General features: G+C 38.9%; 1 protein-coding gene across 6 annotated transcripts in view; it reads right to left on the bottom strand.

The window, feature by feature from the left end:
- PTPN1 (protein tyrosine phosphatase non-receptor type 1) overlaps positions 1–18,929 on the bottom strand; it is a 45,505-nt gene that overhangs the window by 23,678 nt on the left and 2,898 nt on the right. The window contains exon 1 of one of the 6 annotated variants that reach the window (XM_064465204.1): positions 18,698–18,716. The exons of 4 other annotated variants lie outside the window; for them this stretch is intronic. The gene's annotated coding sequence lies outside the window, so the exon portion shown is untranslated. Of the gene's footprint in view, positions 1–6,926; positions 7,009–18,697; positions 18,717–18,929 lie in introns of those variants that run through there. One more of the 6 variants, XM_064465203.1, reaches the window with a different exon arrangement.

Genomic DNA, 18,929 nt, shown 5'->3' with positions numbered 1-18,929 from the left:
TTAAAAAAATTTAATATCTGCCTTATAGAAATAATTTATTTTGTAAAAACCCACAATAAAACTGAGATTAAAAACTTCCTAACAGCTGTCTAACAGCAGCCAATTGACACAGTGTCTCTCAGTAACCAGAGTCCTATTTACTGAAAGGTAGTAGAAGGTAATGCCATGTTGACATGGTTTAATCTGTAACAGTTTTATCCAAAAACCTTTTGGCAGAAGGATAAAGTATTTTTTTCTGTAACAGGCATTTGATCAAGCTTTGAAAACCCACTTCATCTCCAGCTACAATCAGCAAAATAAAATTTTGCTCTGAATTTAACCAGGTAATTTGATGGATAAAATTCCTTACAGAGCACATGCATACTCTACACACAAAAAGGATAAACCTACTTCTGATTAAGTTTTTAAGATGACTGGGCAACTAGAAATACCTACAAACTGACCATTGATCCATATCATTTATTTAAAGCCTGGACTAGGCTTTTTAGAAGAGTAATAAAAGCAGCTCAAAGTAGTTACAGAAGAATAGTAACAGAAAGGATTTGGGGAGAGCTTTATACGAATCATGGTGAGTATAGCAATAGGTCTATGAAAACCACCACCAGTTGAGTTAAATCTGTTCAGTAATAAAGGCACTCAGAAAACGTTTAGGTTTGGTTAAAGCCGGAGGAGTGAAGCTCTGATTGTATCAGTATTTTGTCACTGAGTACAAGTTTTACAGTAATCAAGTGAAGGAATATTTCATTCTCCATATAAAGTTTTTGCACCTCAATGAAACAGAGCTCTAACATGTCCCTGCATTATTAAGCTATGTAGTGTCTCAGCAGATGTTCTCTGAAACAAAATTTTGAAGTAATCTATAGACACTACAAACATTTAAATCATGATAACCCCTTTTCATTGTAAAACAACAATTCCACTCTAATTCCGAAGTGTCATAGAGCTTTACATGCTGTTTTATATGTTGCAGAATTAAAACTAAGAAAAAAAAACCTGAAAAGTAATTTTCCATTAAAAAACAGAAGAGGCAGACACAGGAGAAAGGAGAAAAAAAAAGTCTTGTTCATCCCTAAATCTTGACAGAAGTGAATCGAGGAGACAGAAGGAATAAACCAAAGTATTATCCTTTAAGTTTTTCACTCTGTTTCAGGACCTATCATCAGGTGGCCGTTCTTTACCTGCCATGACTGACATATGCATAGCCTGCCTTGCAGCCCTGAAAAACAGGTTATTCTACCAGGCAGTGGCTAATTTATTTTCAGAAGATCAAGAAAAGGTACTGAAATAAAGGCAGGAAAACAGTGAGAATTCTTGTTCTATATAAGCGCAAACCAGTTGTAAACTTCATCACCATTACAGGAATTACCCAGAATTATTCTTATTCAGATTTAAATCTCACCTTTAGAAAAACACAACCTTCAAGAATAAGAAAAAAGGCTTTACTATTTTCAGTCATTTCAAGTGATGTCTGAAAAATAAAAATCACTTGGGCTTTGTTAATACCAGAAGTTTCACTTGGGGCAGAAATCGACATGCAGAAAGTGAATCAGCCGAGCCCAACTTCCTGTAAATTGATTTCAGTACCCTGAAACAAGCACATTTAAAATCTTGAAGCAGAAGAACATTCCTGTAAGCGAGCACAGGCACACGGTTCCATTTCATAACTTACTGTCCTCTCCCTTCACACTGAAGGCATGTGTGATTTGATCTATACAGGTGCAGAGCATCAGAGCATGTGCTCTGGTGCAGACACAACAAGTGGCTAATAATTTTACTCCTAATTCCTGTCAGCTATATGACAACAGTGGTAAGCAGTGAAAACCACCACCAGACCCTGTCTGAAGTCATGTTTCCCCTCCTCCTCCACGTGTCCACCACTCTGACAAACTGACTCCTTAATTTTCATAAATACAACAAAAAGTCACCTGCGTGTTTATGGGTTGTAGGTTTGTTTGTTGGGGCGGGTTGAGTGGTTTTATATCATGTCTGTCTTAATAAAACTACAGTTGTTAGCTTCTTGTCATATATTTAAGACTTATGTTTAAAAAAAAGAAAGTATATAAAAAAAACGGTATATAAAAGATAACTGAATTATTGTTTCCGATTTTAAACTTGGCCTGGCACCTGAATGGCAGCAGTGAACTATTTTGGATCCAACTGACATCCTGTGATCAGACCCACTTCCATCACTATGACCACCTGAGTGCCCTCCTCAGGCAACAGATTCAAGTTCTTATCAGTCAAAAGCTAAACAGATCTTTACAGATTCTTTTTCCTTATCTCTCATTTTTGACGCCATGGGAGTGCTACCCACTAAAAAGAATGTAAATTTTCTGATATATGGCCATTTTATTACCACTGTTAACAAGGAATTAGAGATGCTCCTAAGGTACCAGGTACTGTACAGGTATAGAAGGACAATATAATCTTCCGCCTCAAGAGATTCCAGGCAGATGTTTAGTATTGGATCTTCTGATTTAGAGGGCCGTGAACAGTGACAGTTGGGGAGACCATTAACATCCTCATCTCATGAACTGTAACGGAACTACTACAACTACCAAAGGACCCAGAGCACCCAAACACAGAACAAGTTCCGTGGTCTCGATGAGTAATATCACACCTTCCAAGTCTGAAAGCAAGCAGCCCTGCATATTTGAGGAGCTGAAGTTTGAGCCTTTCTACAAACCCTCCATTTAAGTTTTTAAAAAAGAGACTTCATTTTAGATTAAAACATATACTTCACATTCACTGAACTACAAACGAAACTTGCCTGTGGTATTTGTGTCCTTTCACCTTTTCCTGGAAAGTATGTTGACTAAGAGCCAGCCAAACAAACAGCACAGCACTTCAGCTGCTTAATAGACAAACACCACAGTCATTTTGCTCAGGACAGATATTTTAAAGAAACAAGGTAAGACTACAAATGTTAGGGTTTCTTTTTTAAAAGAAATACCAACATGTGTGCATTTGTCTTAGCAGCAGTTTAAACATACACCGCTGCAGAACCACCACTGCATTATTTTTAATTCTTTCATAGATGACATGAGTTAGACACATCCGGATTACTAACTGGTATCTTAAGATATCAGTCACATTAAGAGAAGACTAGTCAAGTCCAGTACTCCCTGTCTGCAGTGATATATGCTCATTAATAACTCCTTAAAATAACAGAACTATCAGAGAAAAGGGCAGGCTGCAATTCCCAGGTCATCTTAGTTTTGTCAAGGTCATTCTCAAATTAAGGTATCATATATGAGAGAGAGATCTAATTGTCCAGCACACACCACAAGTGGAAATTATCAGCGAAAAACACAGGCAGCATTAGAACAACATTTCAGCAAGGCACTGCTCCAAGTTTAGAAGCTGCAGTTCCACCACGCGGTACGCTTCCACGACAAGGCCCATACAAGAAGCTCTCAGTCACTTTCCTGATGTGTTTGTGAAATTGCCCATGAAAGCGTAACACAAATTGGAGCTTCCAAAGGGCGATTCCCCAGCCTTTTCAGCTGGTACGATACCTGTACTACGTTCCCTCCCCCAGGGAAAGGCAATTTTGCCACGAAGCCAGAGTGCCAAGTTGGCAGCACAGAGTATGCGCCCTCTACTAAACCAGGGGCTTGTCCTGGGAAAGGGTCTTAATGAAAACAACAGGGTGTTCATACAGCACTCCCAAAACACCAACCACAAATAAGCTGGGAAGACAACCTCACCAACTAATTAGCTTTCCCTTTTCTCCCTAATTGAAACTAACTAGGTAGCATCCACAACGTATGAGGGATTTTAGTTCGCAGTAAGGCCATGAAGTGGTCCTAAGGGACAGGTAAAGTATCTACAAAATACACAAGACCTTAGCAACACTTGTGATGTGGGCAAAATTGCCATCTACTACAAAGTCATCATCTCTCCTAAATCCGCCATTTTGTCTATCCAGCAGGGATAAAAAGAATATTTGCCAAGCTTTGGGGTATTTTATAGTTCTAATCCTCAAGGCAATCCAAACCAACTCGGAGAAAGAAAAAGTTGTTTTCTTAAACAGTCTCCTAGTGGTAAAGAGAAGAAATACAGAGCTTCTGTTTTTCAGAGTTTGATTTTACACCCATGCATTTAGCACCAGAACAATCCCCTGGAAGGCACGGGGTTCCCTGACTAAGATGACAAGGATTTTTAACCCTGGATTCAGCAAATAGGAGCATGCTTTTTACAGTTTTCAGTTTATTCTGCAGCACTACTTTCTGTTGTAGACAGATGATGAAGCTCAAACAGAAAAACCCATTAATCTCTCTCTCCCTCTCTTGGTGCGATATCTACATTAAAGTGGTGGTCATCCAGTTACCAGGAATGAAGACCAAAGACCGTTTAGAAATACTACTTGAAAACAGGAAACGGATGACCTCAGAAGTTTTGGTGGGTGCTCAGAATGAATATTAAAAACTAGCTGGAATGAGAGATGGCCAAACGGAGGCAATTTGATCAAAAGCAAAAAATTCACCAGGGTCAGAGAAGTCTTACAGAACCACATGTCCCTGAAAACAGAAAATCTGAGCTTTTAAAGAGCTCTAGAGTTCTTCTCGTACTTACTTATCAAGCTCTACAAAGTCAACAACTTGACTTGGCACCTTACAATACCTCCTAGAAACCACAGTCAGTGCAATGAGTAATAAGGAAAGCAGGGGACTTCCTACACTCTGAGATTTATCATCAATTCATTTTTGTTATGCTGTTAACATGGCATTAGAATGTGCATACAAAGGGAAAAGATAGGCTGTATGTAGGAATACGCACACAAATAATCCTTTGCAAGTTCTTGACAGAATTAAAGCTACAAAAATATCCTTCTAGGTCTTACAAAAGAAAATATCATACATTTTTTTCACGTCACTGATACAGTCCTTTGTATGCCCTAATGTGAGATTTGTTGGTGTTGTTGCTGGTATTATATTCCAAAATAAGCAGCCATGTCAATTTGGACTGCTAAAACATTAAGGGTTTCAATTAGAAGGAACCCTTATGCTAGACTAGTGATTCTGATCTACCCCATCTCCTCCAAAGAGCCAGCTGTGGCCTCCCTCTGGAGTAGTGCTAATGCACCAGTGAAGAAGTCGCCCATTGAAGACAGTCAGAAGACACCTCTTGGTTGCTATTATGAATGCTGCTCGTGTTCTCCAAGCAGATTAGTTTTCATCCGCAATGCTCAAACTCATTAGGTTTCTAACTTAAGAGTCAATGTTTCTCACTACCATTTTAGGAATCCAACCACTTCGCTGTAATGCTCTTGGGTTGACAGCTGTGTTGGAACGACTATATATTTCTTCCTTCAGAAGGGAGGCTATTTCTCTGAGCAATTTTTTTAGGCTCTTGTAGGAATGCTTTTGTCTTCCCTGGCCCCTAGAGGCAAGGGAAGAAAGTTTTAGATTAGCTCCCCTTCCCCATCATTAGTGCTATAGGAAAAAGAATTGTCGTTGGAAGCAGACATCGTTCAGAGCCATGGGAGCCAGGCCTGGAAGCCGTGCACTTCCTTGACGTTTTTGGTGAGGAAGTCCTTCTAAATACAAAAGCACTTCTAGATTAATTGTCAATGGCCTATTTTCCCTGATGACACAAAACTAGAAACAAAAGGATTATTACTTAGGAATCAGAACTTCTGGAGTTTGTCTAGTTTTTATTTTCTTGATTTGAGTTGGTCTGAAAATCTCTTAGCATCATGAAAAACAGAAGTGAAAACAGGATTAATTTGCAAGCATCATTTTCTACACCCATCACTAACTAAAACTAAACTCAGATCTTTACTGTAATTCAGAGGATAGAGTAAGCAAGCTGTTGGTGCTAATACAAGCAAATAGGAATTAAGAGAGTTCTTCTAAGGCTTAATTCTTCAGTTAAACTAGTTACATATGCCTTTAGAAAGTACAGTCAGTTAAAGCATTTTAGACACCAGCTTGTCATGTTATGTTAAAATTAGACTGAAGGGTTTTTTTTTAAAAAGCAACAAATTTATGTGTGAAGTATGTCTATTCAGTACACACAGATTTTGAGGAATGCTTTTGCTCATCCAGCAATCTTTGCAGAAAGTACCAAATAAAGCTTATTAGAAAAAAGAAAATAGTTCAGGATGTAATTTTGAAGTTAATCTTGACAATATCTCATAGAACTGTAAACACTTTACACAAAGTAACCTCCACCAGCACTGTTTTTGAAATGTTTATTAGTGCAAGTATTTCATGGTCTGCAGAGGTGCAGTTACCTGCAATGATTTTTAGATTCTGGAATAGAGTTTATAGTAATTTTTACACGATCTGTACAATGATCACATCTCAAGAATCAACAGAAAAGCATTCTGAATGCAAATAACCGTATGCAACAAATTCTTGTATAATGGAGAAAGGCAACTTTCTTGGAGGGCAAGAAAAGAGGGATTATGTATGCTAGACAGACTATATGTAAACAACAATTACTTCATTTCAGGGCTCATGCCTCTTCCTCCAAGGAAGCTTTCAGTTTGAATTCAGACAAGTCACAGACAGTATTTTAGCATAACACAGCCCCAATGCCACCTGAAGTCTCTGTTGTGTGTATTTACTCTGTTTGTACCATTTAAAAAGTAACCGACTGGTTGCACTAAAAAATGTTTGTTGTGCCTAGTTTGTCAGTGTGATGAATACACATTAATATAATTTTTAACAGTAATAACATGGGTACCATTGAGAACTAGAGACATCATAAGCTGGCTAAAAATAGCAATTTGAATTCCTAGCTTAGTCAGCTCGGGAGAAACAGCTGTGTTCACTGTAACCTCTAATTAGTTTGCATATTATGAGAGTTCCAAAGGTTATTTCCTTCTCAGAAACCTACTAAAGTAGCCTTCACAGCACAATACTGTTACCATATCAAATGAACAGCAACAGATAATTCAGACTTTTGAGACTTACCACTATTTTTTCTGTAATTTTTCATTTATAAAGGCATATATTCTTATTTGATAAGGTAAAGGCAATCTCCTCTCTATCTGGAGCATTCAGAAGAGCCTGTCTTGAAAGGAAAAGAGAAGGTCCAGTTCATAGCTGCTTGCTTATGAACACGTACTCCTTGTTTGAAGAGCTCTGAACTCTAGTTTCAGTAATCAACGCACAGAAGCGCTCATGTTGCTCCTGTATCTATTCAGCAGCAAAAGCACGGAGCAGACAGACTCGGACACACTCCTCAAACACAGCACACCAGAACTGCCATGAAGGGTTTCCGAGAGCCCTCTCTGTTTTAGAAATAGTGACCTGGACATTGGTATTTTGGAGCCATTTTTGTTCAGATGATGGAAGAAATGCATTAGACAAAGGTATTTTTTTAGCCAAACTGTACATTTAATACTATATCTTGGCCACAAAGCCCAAGTTTTTGCTACATAATCTTCTGAATATGTTACATTACATAGGTGAGACTTTCAAAATGCTGACCGTCCCACCAGCTGTCAAAACGTCATTGACACTACATGCAGCAGCAGTGGCAAACCAATGCTGAACATGCTTGAATATGAATTTAAAATTAAAACATAGGTGGCTCTACATGTATCGGATTCTTACTCTGCAAGAACAGGTATACCAGTGATGAAAAATGAAAGATGAGGAGCGCATGCATTACCACAGCGCGTTTAAAATTGGTGTTCACAAAATATCATATTTGAGCCATCACACTTTTGGTTTATATGTATTATGTCAGTTATTTTATTAGCATTTTTATAAACAGGAAAGGTAAGAGATTAATTTCTTAAAATATGTTTCTATTGGTGAAAACATATTTTAAAATCTACTTTTTCTAGAAACAACTATGAAAAACTACCGTAACATGAAAATCTGTGTTAAACCTTTAGAAGAACAAGCAAAGCAATACCAATAACATGAAAAAGAAAGGACCCAGTTCTAACACAAGTAAACTCTGCTCATTATTTTGAAACACTTTGAGTTACTTTACCTTGCAGTCAGAGTTTAAAGCAATTTTTTTTTTCTCTCATGGCTAAGGGGTGTCACTCTGCATAAGTTGTTTCATTCACTTTGGGTACTCCAATAATCTAAAAGCTAAATAAAACCTTCTAATATATTTGCAAATGTTAAGGGAATAAAGTCACATCATGACTATGATGTGGCACGTGTTCAGACCATGTCAGTATTATTTTTGTCTTTAGAATACTATGGGACAGGCAACAGCCATATTTCCAACTTGCTACTAATTCCATCAAAATTCCTGAAGTTATGAGCTCGTATGTAGAGGAAGGACTAAAACACACAAGAAAGGAAGTGGCAGGAATTGTTAAGTAGGAAGTCGTGAACTCTGCATTACCTATTCAAAAAAAAAAAAAAAAAGGAAGAGATAACTACATCTTCTTTAGTGGTAAACTTCACTTCTTTGAAGATGTTTGTACCACACGTTGTTTTACTGGCTTCCTTGAAATTAAATTTTTAAGTTAAAAGTGTGAGGGGGATTACTAGATTTATTTAGTATCAAGAATCCGTGTTCATTCAAAATCATGAACCGTATGTTACAACAGGTACCAGCTCCATAATGTAAGTGGGTTTCCCTCCTGTGTTCCGTTTCTTCCCTGCAAATTAGGGTAAAACACAAAATCCCAGCAAGGTCTAATCTAGGGCACACAGAAGCTTCACTCTGTTGGCCATTAGTGAGAACACAGGCAATGGAACTGCCCAAGCATACTCCTTACACTATTACCAAAAGCTTTTTACCATTTCTAACATACTGAGATTCAAGTTTAAAGAGAATGTACAATTAACAGGATTGCACAAGCCACGTTCATGCCTCTGCGTGCAGAGAAAGGGCGAACTCGAACTTTGCTGCTACAACAGAACCCGCAAATAGTCACGCTTTTAGTAGATACGTTTTTCAGCATACTGCCCCAATCTGTATTTGGGAACTTTAAGTAGCTGTAACTGCTTAAATACCATTCCCAGAAAGAAGGTACAAGTATCCTTTCTTAAACTAATCTCAGGAAAGACTTTTGGACTGAAATTTGAAGAAACACACTGGATCACAAATTCACATGAATAGCTTGTTTCAGCTGGGATCTGTTCAGCATGGCTGTTGCTGTTATAATCACAGACACCCACTTCCCTGTACTTATAATATTCAAATTTGGAAAGGAAAATTTTAGTGATGATTAAAAGCACGCTGAATTCATTGAATGGTGTAACCTACAGGTTGCCAAGCTACTGCAATGCACACAAAAACCTGCTGAGAACAAACAGTACTGCTGAAAACAGATGTTAGATAAAACAGAATTAGGATACTGCTGTTTTCTCACAACTGTCTAATATGTGCTTAGGAAACCAATCTAAGCTAAGCTAGTTAAAATTAAAGCTTACAGCTTTCTACACCTGAGACAATCAGCTTGCAATCGACGGACCAAATACAGTTTTGGGAGCAAGTCAAGCACAGATGCCATTTCCCCTGTCCCCACAAACACAAGCCTATGCATCTGTTTACCTGACTACATGACTGTCAGGTCACGCAAGGGCTGAACAGGCCATGTGACAAACACACAAGCACGTTGGGTGATGATGGGGACGGGACAGGCTGTCCAGCCCTCACATGGCCGCAGGACAGAATGGGTGGGTGCCTCTGCTCTACAGTTTAACAGAAGAAGTTGCGCTTCAAGCTGCATGTTTTACGCAACTACTTCCAGAGTAGTAAACTGTTCTAAGAAAAAAAAGAGAAAAATCAATACTTTTTTGGAAAGAGAAACTTAACCCTTCAATGCTGACAGCAGATGTGTAATGTTTAATGAACTGCCATTCAGAGAAGTTAAGCTACTTAGATCTGAGGCAGGTTTCCAAGCACTTTGCTTTACTAGCTGCCCTTCACACACAAATAACAACGCATAAAGTCTTTAGTCACAGTGGATATCAATTCTGCATTTTACTTATCATAGGCACTGTTTCTAGTGTGTGTTAGCATTTAGTTCTCACAGAGGAAAGGTGAATAAAAGTATCTCTTCAGAAAAGGCAACACGTACAAAAATCTACCTATGGCCAACAAGCCCGAGAACTTCCTGTGGAAAGATACAACCCCTCCCTTAACCCAAAAGCAGCCATACCTTAAATGCTAAAATTTATTCTGTATTTTATTATTTCTCCAAGTTGCAAAGCAGTACTTTAAAACACTGGCAGAACCAGTCTTGTGTTAGTACAGATTGTTTTAACTGTCACTGCAGTGAGAGAGCTTTCACCTCCAGCTGTGCAGGTTGTCTTCTCCCCATCTGAAAGCAATTCAGAGTTTAAAAAACAAATGTCAGTGTTAAACAGGCACATCACATAATTAAGATAAAGTTTCACAGACATCCTAACGCAGGACGGATTAGCACTCTGTGCTCCAGTACATGAAAAAGACTGCAAAACTCGAGGAGCTAGGCCTTCAAAGGACTATTTAATCCTCCCCACGCTAATGAAACAGATTTGTGAGTGAAAGTAAGTTGCATGGATCTGATGAGATAAAGCATCTTGCCACTTCATGCATCTGCTAATACTGCTAGTTTAAAATAATTCACTCTGAGAACGCCAATTGATTTAGCAAAGCCAAGCAACTATCACAACTTCTATCTCTATAATGACAGCATCCTCTCTGGAAATGCACGACTCCTATTGCTTCCTACACCCCTCTCTTGCCGCCCAGACACAGCGCTGTACCTAGCGCACCACAGCCCGCAGCTCCACCAGACTCTTGCTCGTCACATCCCACCTCCTGTCAGCCAGAGCCAGTTATCAGTCCTGACTAAACATGCTGTATAATTCGGTGGCTATCTCAAACCCGCATTTGCAGTCTTAGTGCGTATCTGGAACGCTTACGGGGAAAAAAACAAAACCAACCCACCCAACCTATAAAATGCAGCAACTTCCAAACATCTTTAAGAAACCCTTCCCCCCCATCACATCCCTTTTGCTTCCCCTGCCCCACAAAAGACCGTTACACTGGAGGCTTCTGAGCACCGATCCACAAATAAAGGTGACCAACTCTTAGAATCACACACAGGTGCCTCCTTGTACATAAACAGTGCTGAGAACAAAGCATTTTTACTAGAAGATTGGATTATTTTTCTCCAAGGGTTCCAAGATAGAATTTTGCGAATAGAGAGTTTTATATGGAGAACATGTTGCTAGCAAAGACTTTCATAAAAGAAAACCCTAAAGATGTAGACGTTTTACATGAAAACAATGAATGTTTGAGTGCTTGCTCCTAACTAGGTAGCCATATTAACTTATTTAGCTACTCTTAAAAAGATAATAAGCACGTAACAGTTTTTCCACCCAAAATCCCCGCTGCATGTGGTAGAGAGCTTTGCAGACATGACAGCAAATGTGGAATTTTCTGTGACTGACAGACGGCGGAAGAGTAGCACGTACACTGGGGTGTATACGGCAATCAAGTAAAACCTAGCCTAACGGATTCGCTCCTTCCTAATGGAGATTCTGAATGGTAAGCTTGACGCAAATTATAAACAACAAATCAATGAGAAATAAGGCATAAGTCAGTAGTTCCCATGAAGTCTTTCTGCTCTGCTTGCTTCTTGACAAGCTTTAAAAAGACTTGTAAGATTAGACCTCTCTACTAACGCTCTCATGCCGGCTAATAAATCCAGGAACTTAGCAGCTGTAAAGATTTTACATATTTTTCCACCTCCTGTTCCAGTCTTTCACCTCTACTGAAAACAAGATGAGTCTGATGGACACAGAACAAACTAGCTCCAGAACCTGGGGTACCCCCCAAAAACAGCCCTATTCCTGAGCCTGCCTCCAGAGAGGACAGGGACCACCTCAGAGTTTTGAACCTCAGGCTGCTTAGACCCTCTTTCCCCAAGCCACAGCCACCCACCTCTGCTTGCCTCTAGCAGCCAGAGCCAGCCTGCCACACGGCCTGTCATGGTTTAGCTGTCTGTTAGTAGGTGTCAGTTATCAGAGTGATTGTTGGAAAGGAACTGAAAGCCATTGCTATCTAAGGGGAAATGATTAATGAGCCATCTGTGTAATACTGCTCACTGGCGAATCAACCAACCAACTGCCCCCACTCAATATGGCATCCTTCAGTACGCTACCAATTCGACCACAGCTAACGCTGTAATACACAAGGATAAAAAGGATGGGTTTGTTGGTTCACAACACCCCCTGTCCTTCACCTATCTACCAAACCAGTTTTGAAACAGTACAAGGGCAGATCTGCTCTGGTCATGAGACACTTTGGGCCAATTCTGAGAAGATATCAGTACTGGGAATGAAAATATTCTACAAGTTGAAACAAGATTCTTGTTCCTGTCATCTTACAGACATGGCCAGGCACTTCACAGGCCTAGGTAGCAGCTGTGATTTCATGGGAAAGCTCTCCCTTGTCAGAAGTTTAGGAAACAAGTGACAATGTTGCTTTCCAATTTAATTAAACTGTAAAGGGAATAAACAAAAACATTTTCTAGAGTTGGGTAGCTGTCAGCTCCCCTGTTCTTTGCCAGTTAAAACTCTCCCCAGTTTTCTTGCATTTCTAGAAATATTCAGAAAATTTCTAGAATGTGTGTATATGTATTTTGGCTGTTTAATAAGCATGTAGTATTTTTCCAGTTCTTGCCCCAATGACCCATCCTCTCCTTCTTTCCAGAAGAAGTTCCTCTTACTAAAACCTCTTGCTCGTGTCAAGAGTTCTGTTTTTCCAGTAGGCGCCACCTTTAGCCATTTCTGCCTGCACAATGCAGAGCAAGGACGTACAATGCTGCACAAGAATGGCAGAGGTTCAGTCCTACTTCAAGCAGCTGCAATGACTGTACAGAAGACAGTGGAAAAAATAGGCCCTACACATTATAATGGAATCGAGATCTTCTGAACTAGTATGGGTTATTTTTCCTGTCAGAAAAAGGAAGTATACTCTTCCGTAGTCAAAGATGCATTTTTAAAATAGATTTCACATTTTACTTCCCGTGATCACATTAAAAGGTCACACTGTTTATTCTACTGTAACCTGTTACTGTGGAATTAGAAATGACATAAACAAGCAATTCTCATTCAAATGTGAACAAGGGAAGAAGGTTATGAGAACATTCCTCTTTATGTGTAGACCACTTGTTCTTGTTCCAAATAAATATAAAGAATCTGAGAAACAGAGCGTCTTTTGTAGAACGGCTCGCAGCATCGAGTACTTGATGAATCAAGCACTTCACAGGAGGAGCATAAAATTCTGGGAACTTGAGATAGAATAAAAACCACCTGAAAGATCACAAGCAGAACAGCTACCTTAAGGTCAAAATACTGCTATGTAGCAGCATTTTTAACATGCAATTATTCTAGTCCAAAAAGCATAGTGAGCCTTCTTCCCAGAGGGGACGGTTTGCCCTCTGCCTGCAGCAAGATCTGCATAGCTCCACACTCACCACCCATACCCATGGAAGCTTTTCGGTAAGTGCATACACTGGCAGAATGCAGGACTTGCTTTGTTGTTGCTTTATTTCCTATTTCTACTTACACAGAAACTGTTTTAACCTTCTTCTAAGTACAGGAAAGACTGCACCACACGATTCACATCTGATCCAACAATCTCTTAACAGTCGGAGAGACGAGTAAATCTTCCTCAGCATTGTCCTCTTCACCCTCAGCGCTGGAGGTGACTTTTTACCTCTTGAACCACATGTTCCCAAAGCAGCCACAACAAGCAAGAGCTAAGACAACTACGGAACTATTAAAGGCCTCAATCCTTACACAGATGTCCTATGTACAGAGTAGAAATCCACTTTCAGCCCCTAACAATGGAAATGGGCCTCTGGAACAGGCCATTAACATATCAGCATGCTACTCAAGTAAATCCAGTAGGAGATTAATGTGAGATTCAGAGGAAAGGTTTCTTTATCTCTCTACTTTCTTTCATGAAAGATACGCCCAACTAGGAAGCAGGACTGTCTAAATATTTTTCTCATTCCAGAGGTGAACAAATCAGCAACTAAATATGGTACGTGTTCAGTATCAGTGATACCAAAAAAATTCTGCTTAAAACTATAATCATCATGCCAACACGGACAGGTATGAGAGCAAGAGAGTATATGTTAAAAACAAAAGCCACCAAAAAACCCCAAAAAACAAACAAAAAACCAACACACACACAATTTGGAAGAATCACATCTGACTTAGTGTTGGTAAATATTTTGAGTTGAAAAATATAGACTTTAGCTACAACAGTTAAAAACACAGATCTCTCAAGTTGGCTATATGTATGCTGCTTCCACAAGCAGTTGCCCTTTACCGACTTGTTACTCCACTACTTACTGATGCAAAAACAATAATTCATGGAAATAATGTGTTTATCAGTGCACATTCTAGGATAAAATACTGTGCAAGGTGCATATGGAAACAGAACCTACAGAAACAGAAAACTTAATTCAAAACCTTTCCAACAGTTTCATATTATGCTAGCTCATTTTCCTTCCCAAGAAGGACATCAAATCTCTCACTGCTGTCCTACGAACCTGTTTTCTTAAATGTAAGAAGCACAAACCCAATTTGAAAGTAGATCAGCTATCGCTATTAGCAGAATCACATGAATTTCCAAGAATCACTTTTATCACTTTTTCTTAGTACAATATGACAGGCAAGCTGTTGAATCTTAGCTGTGTTTCGCGTGGGTGAGAGAAAAAGCGCATCTAAATTCACAGGGTTTGGTAGAAAATGAATTGGCATTTGTACTACATGATCTACAAAGTGCACACACAAAGGCATTTTGATGCTGTATCATAGTGCCCCTCCCAGCCAAACCAGCAAGGGCATGTCTACTGGCACCAGAAAGATAAACAAAAAAATGTTTCTTGTGCAAATCAACATGAAACAAGTTGACCAATGACTGACTAAAAAAAAAAAAAAAAAGAAATTTTTTTAAAATCTCAATGGTAAGTGCTGCAAACATCAAAGCTTACAGACCAGATCAAGTTTATATTACTAATTCTGAACATTGCAGAGAATCTGTTTCTACGCTTTCATAAACTTGCTTCTTTTAGGTAAAAAAATACATTGTTCACTGGGGCTGCTTTCCTCTGACAGTGATGCTGTACACACTTTTCAGAGGTGCAGATTCAAACGTTCTAGTCTAATATTTTAAAAATAAAGTTTTAAATCTATGTAATTCTGTAAAAATGTCTGAACACTGACAGCACTTCAGATCAGCGCTGAAGATGATACAAAACCTTGGGCAATCCTCTAATGTTTGTTTTGTATCTCAGTTTATACTAACCTTTTTCCAAATCAGTATTACAGAAATAAGCAGAACTAAGGAAACTTAGATATGAAATCCTACACTCAGGAACATTCTAACCAACCTCTCCAGCTAAGGGGCTGGGGGTTTTTAGTTTGTTTCGTTAATTTGTTAGGTGTAAGGCATAATATTCAATTTTCAAGTATTTAGCCATTTGTTGGTGATATGCCTCCGACTCGTGTTTTGAAAAACTTTCACTCTGTGCAGAGCGTTTATCCCTTCCACTGCAGAGGGGAACAAAATTACAAGACAGACTATGGCCACAGGCGAAAATCCTCCTGTGATGTTGAATTGCCTGAAGCGTTACAGGAGCTGAGCTTTTTGTCACACGGTGCTAACCTAATTTACAGGTACTTAAAAAAACCAAACACACAAAACCCAAAACCCTACTAGAAAATTAGTTAATATTATTAGTAACAGAATACTGATACTGTGTGCATGTTTTTGGTTCCTTCCCTTCTGTGTTACAAAAGGCATGAAAGTAATTTCATGTTAAAAAACCCAACGAAACAAAAAAGCTCTGTAACACCTTACTGAATAGAAATCCCATTTTACATATGGGGAGACTAAAGAAAAACTAGTTTACTTGGCTAGGGGAAAACAAATTCAGTGGCATTATCTGGTGACTGAAACAACCCACCCAGTTCTCACATTCACTGAGTACAGGCAGTAGCAGGACTTCAAGCTTTTACCCCTCCTTATAGTTTTTCTTTTCCTTTTTTTTTTTTTTTTTGTTCGTAAACTCTTTCCTCCTCCATTTTCTTCTAACTAAAAGATGTCCACTTTGAATCATACATGAATTCTGAATTTTAAGGAATCAGTTAGTATCCTCAGATATTTAATGAGGCTAAAGTCACAGCCCAAATAGATTATGTAGTTGTGCTAGTGACTCCGATCTAAAACCTGAGAATTCATATGTTTACAAGAAAGTAGCTGTGATATTTCAGTGTAAACGACAGCTTAGAAAGTCTCAGCTAAAAAGAACCCTTGGAGAAAGGCCATTTGCAGAGCAAGTATTACAAGAAAAGATTTCATTTTAATATCTAGTTAACTATAGGATGAATTGTTAATTCAAAGCTACCCAGAATATTTAGAAAGTTATTTTAGTTTCAAAGATACTTGGTCTACCACTACCACATTTTATTCTCTACTTACAAGGGCTATTTCTATTTAAATGTAACATCATTTGGCTTGTGGCCAACACTGCATTCTCCTTAACTGTCATTTTCCTTTTATATATGTACCCTTACAGCAGACAAAAGAAAAAGGAGTAAGTAACGTGTGGAAGTACACACTGAAACCATAAAAACCTTCCAAAGGTGCTCAGAAGCAGGTGTAGTACTGTCTGCACACTGTATGATTTCTGGATTTTTAGCAAATTATATTCCCTTACCAGTAAGCCATAACGGGCTCCATTTCTCAATGTTCTACTTACAGCAATGCTATCACAGAAGATTTGGATTAAGTACTTCGATTTTAAACTCTGAAAAACAAGCAAAACGGAGTGGCTCCGTAGCTGCCTATAACGGGACCTGCACAACCTCACGTTTGCCATCAGTAGGCACAACTGACCTGGATCTGAAAAAGTTAGTAGTATAACTAATCAATGCAGCAGAGTGCCCCAAAACATTCTCAGTAGCACAAAACATACTATCACTTGCAACTGAAAGTAAACTCTGGTTTACTCTGGAGAGGATATTGACTTTGCAAGCCACAGAGACTTAGCTACTTGAGCACTGTTAGCCTCTCCCACACGTCCACCACGACTCAGTGGCTGTGTAGCACTGGTAAACATGGGATACCTGTAGCTGTATTAAAGGAAAGAAGAGACTCCCTGCAACTATCAGTTCGCAACTAGTTTTCCATAACCAGAGCCAATTAAGCTAAGCCTTGAATGAATCAACACGGCATGAATTAAGCAGTGGCAAGACATGCATGCAGAGACCTGCATTTCCAAGTAGTAAGAACTGGCAGAATAAAGCCCAAAGATGCATTTATAATAAGTCATGCTCATGCCACGATCTATCTGCTGCAAAGAAGTTTAAAGGGTTTTAGCACCAGAGCAGGACGGTAACCCAGATGCTCACAGACTGCAGCAGCACGAAGTCTGAACTCTCACTGCAGCTCATAAACCGAAAACACTAGTCGAACTTCCTGTTCATTTACTTTAAATACACAACACAACCACACTATCAGAAGTCTACAGGGTCAACCATTTCACAGTTTACTTTCAACATGAAAATCTATCTACATCTTCTACAAATATTTTACCAGAGGCAGTGAACACTCGAAAAACTTCCCGTGCCTTTTCTCTCGACAGAGATATCCAAAATGTCCACGATAACTTTCTATATTCCTCCCATCATCTGGGTAAAGCTTATTAACTTTCACAATTTGTAGTACTTCAGTTTAGCTTAGAGAGGTTTGGGAAAAAAAAGTAACACACTCATTATTAGTTTAAAATGGCCTCAAAAATTAATAAACACAGAACAGTTATGTGCCTCTTACAGGCCTCAAACCAAACTAACTACACTCTAGCTTTCCAGAGCACATGCGTCAGCAGTTAGCTCTGTTTTCAGTGTACTCACTTCCAAACTTATTTGAAAATCCAGACTATACCCAGTTCTTTCTTATTTTATAGTCTACTGACTATACAAATCAGAAAAAAAGAGTGCACATTTTAGTTTAATTTTGCTACCTTCACATGGAAAACTCTGTATGAGCTGTCCCCACAGATGTTTCTGTAAAACCAAGCATCAGCTCTGCCTCCATCCATACTCGAAGGGACCCCTAGCTGAATGGTAGATCAGCAAATAATTCAGAGGCATCTTTACTGGTACTGATAAGCACATCAAAGTTCATATCATTGGCCAACATGCTCAAGTCAACATATATTGTTTATATAAACACGAGAAGCAACTCTGCCTGTATTTGAGGGTTGTGTTTTTAAGATAACATCTCATTCTATCACCGTGTGTAAGAAGTTAGAAACTAAAAGACCTCATAAAACCCTGAAAGACTTCTGCAAATAAAATTACTACCAAAGCCTGACATCGCACTCTCTGTGAGCAAATGAAAAGTCAATGTTCCTTTGATATTCTGGACAAATATCTGTATCTGTTTCTCCCCTGCTCTAACAGCAAGCCTAAGCTGTGCTTTTCTTAGCTTTGGGCTATTGCTTTTTTGTTGTGACATCTCCAGAGCGGATGCTTTTCATTCCTATTGATACTTCTAATGATACTTATGCAGGGTGCGATCGTTCACTTACCCGTAAGCATTTGTTTTCTGTTGCATACCTTTACCACAGTCTCACGTTGCAAAGCTCACATTTAATCTGCTGTCCACTTTCCTTTACCTTACTGTTTTATAGAAGAGCACAATTTGAGTGGGCATTTCTTACGCTTAGATCATGTCTCATTTTATTAGTTACCTTCTCAGTATGTTTGTCTACAATACAAGGAACGGCCAGAACCAGACCAGTCCTTTTTATCTGTTGGGTCTCTGAACAGCCTCTACAGGATCTCCTGGTTCATAGTTCTCGTAGCAAGTAAATCTAGATGAAAGTAAGGGACAGTACTGGGTATTTAAAAAACAAAAAAAACCAACCAACAAACCCAACAAAACACAGAGAACTTGATCTGTGTTCGTCCTGTTCTGTCCAG

This window comes from Phalacrocorax carbo, chromosome 14 (genome assembly GCF_963921805.1).
Source record: "Phalacrocorax carbo chromosome 14, bPhaCar2.1, whole genome shotgun sequence".
Classification (NCBI taxonomy): Eukaryota; Metazoa; Chordata; class Aves; order Suliformes; family Phalacrocoracidae; genus Phalacrocorax; species Phalacrocorax carbo.
The sequence above is the reverse complement of the archived record's forward strand: the minus strand, read 5'-3'. Positions and strand labels throughout refer to the sequence as shown.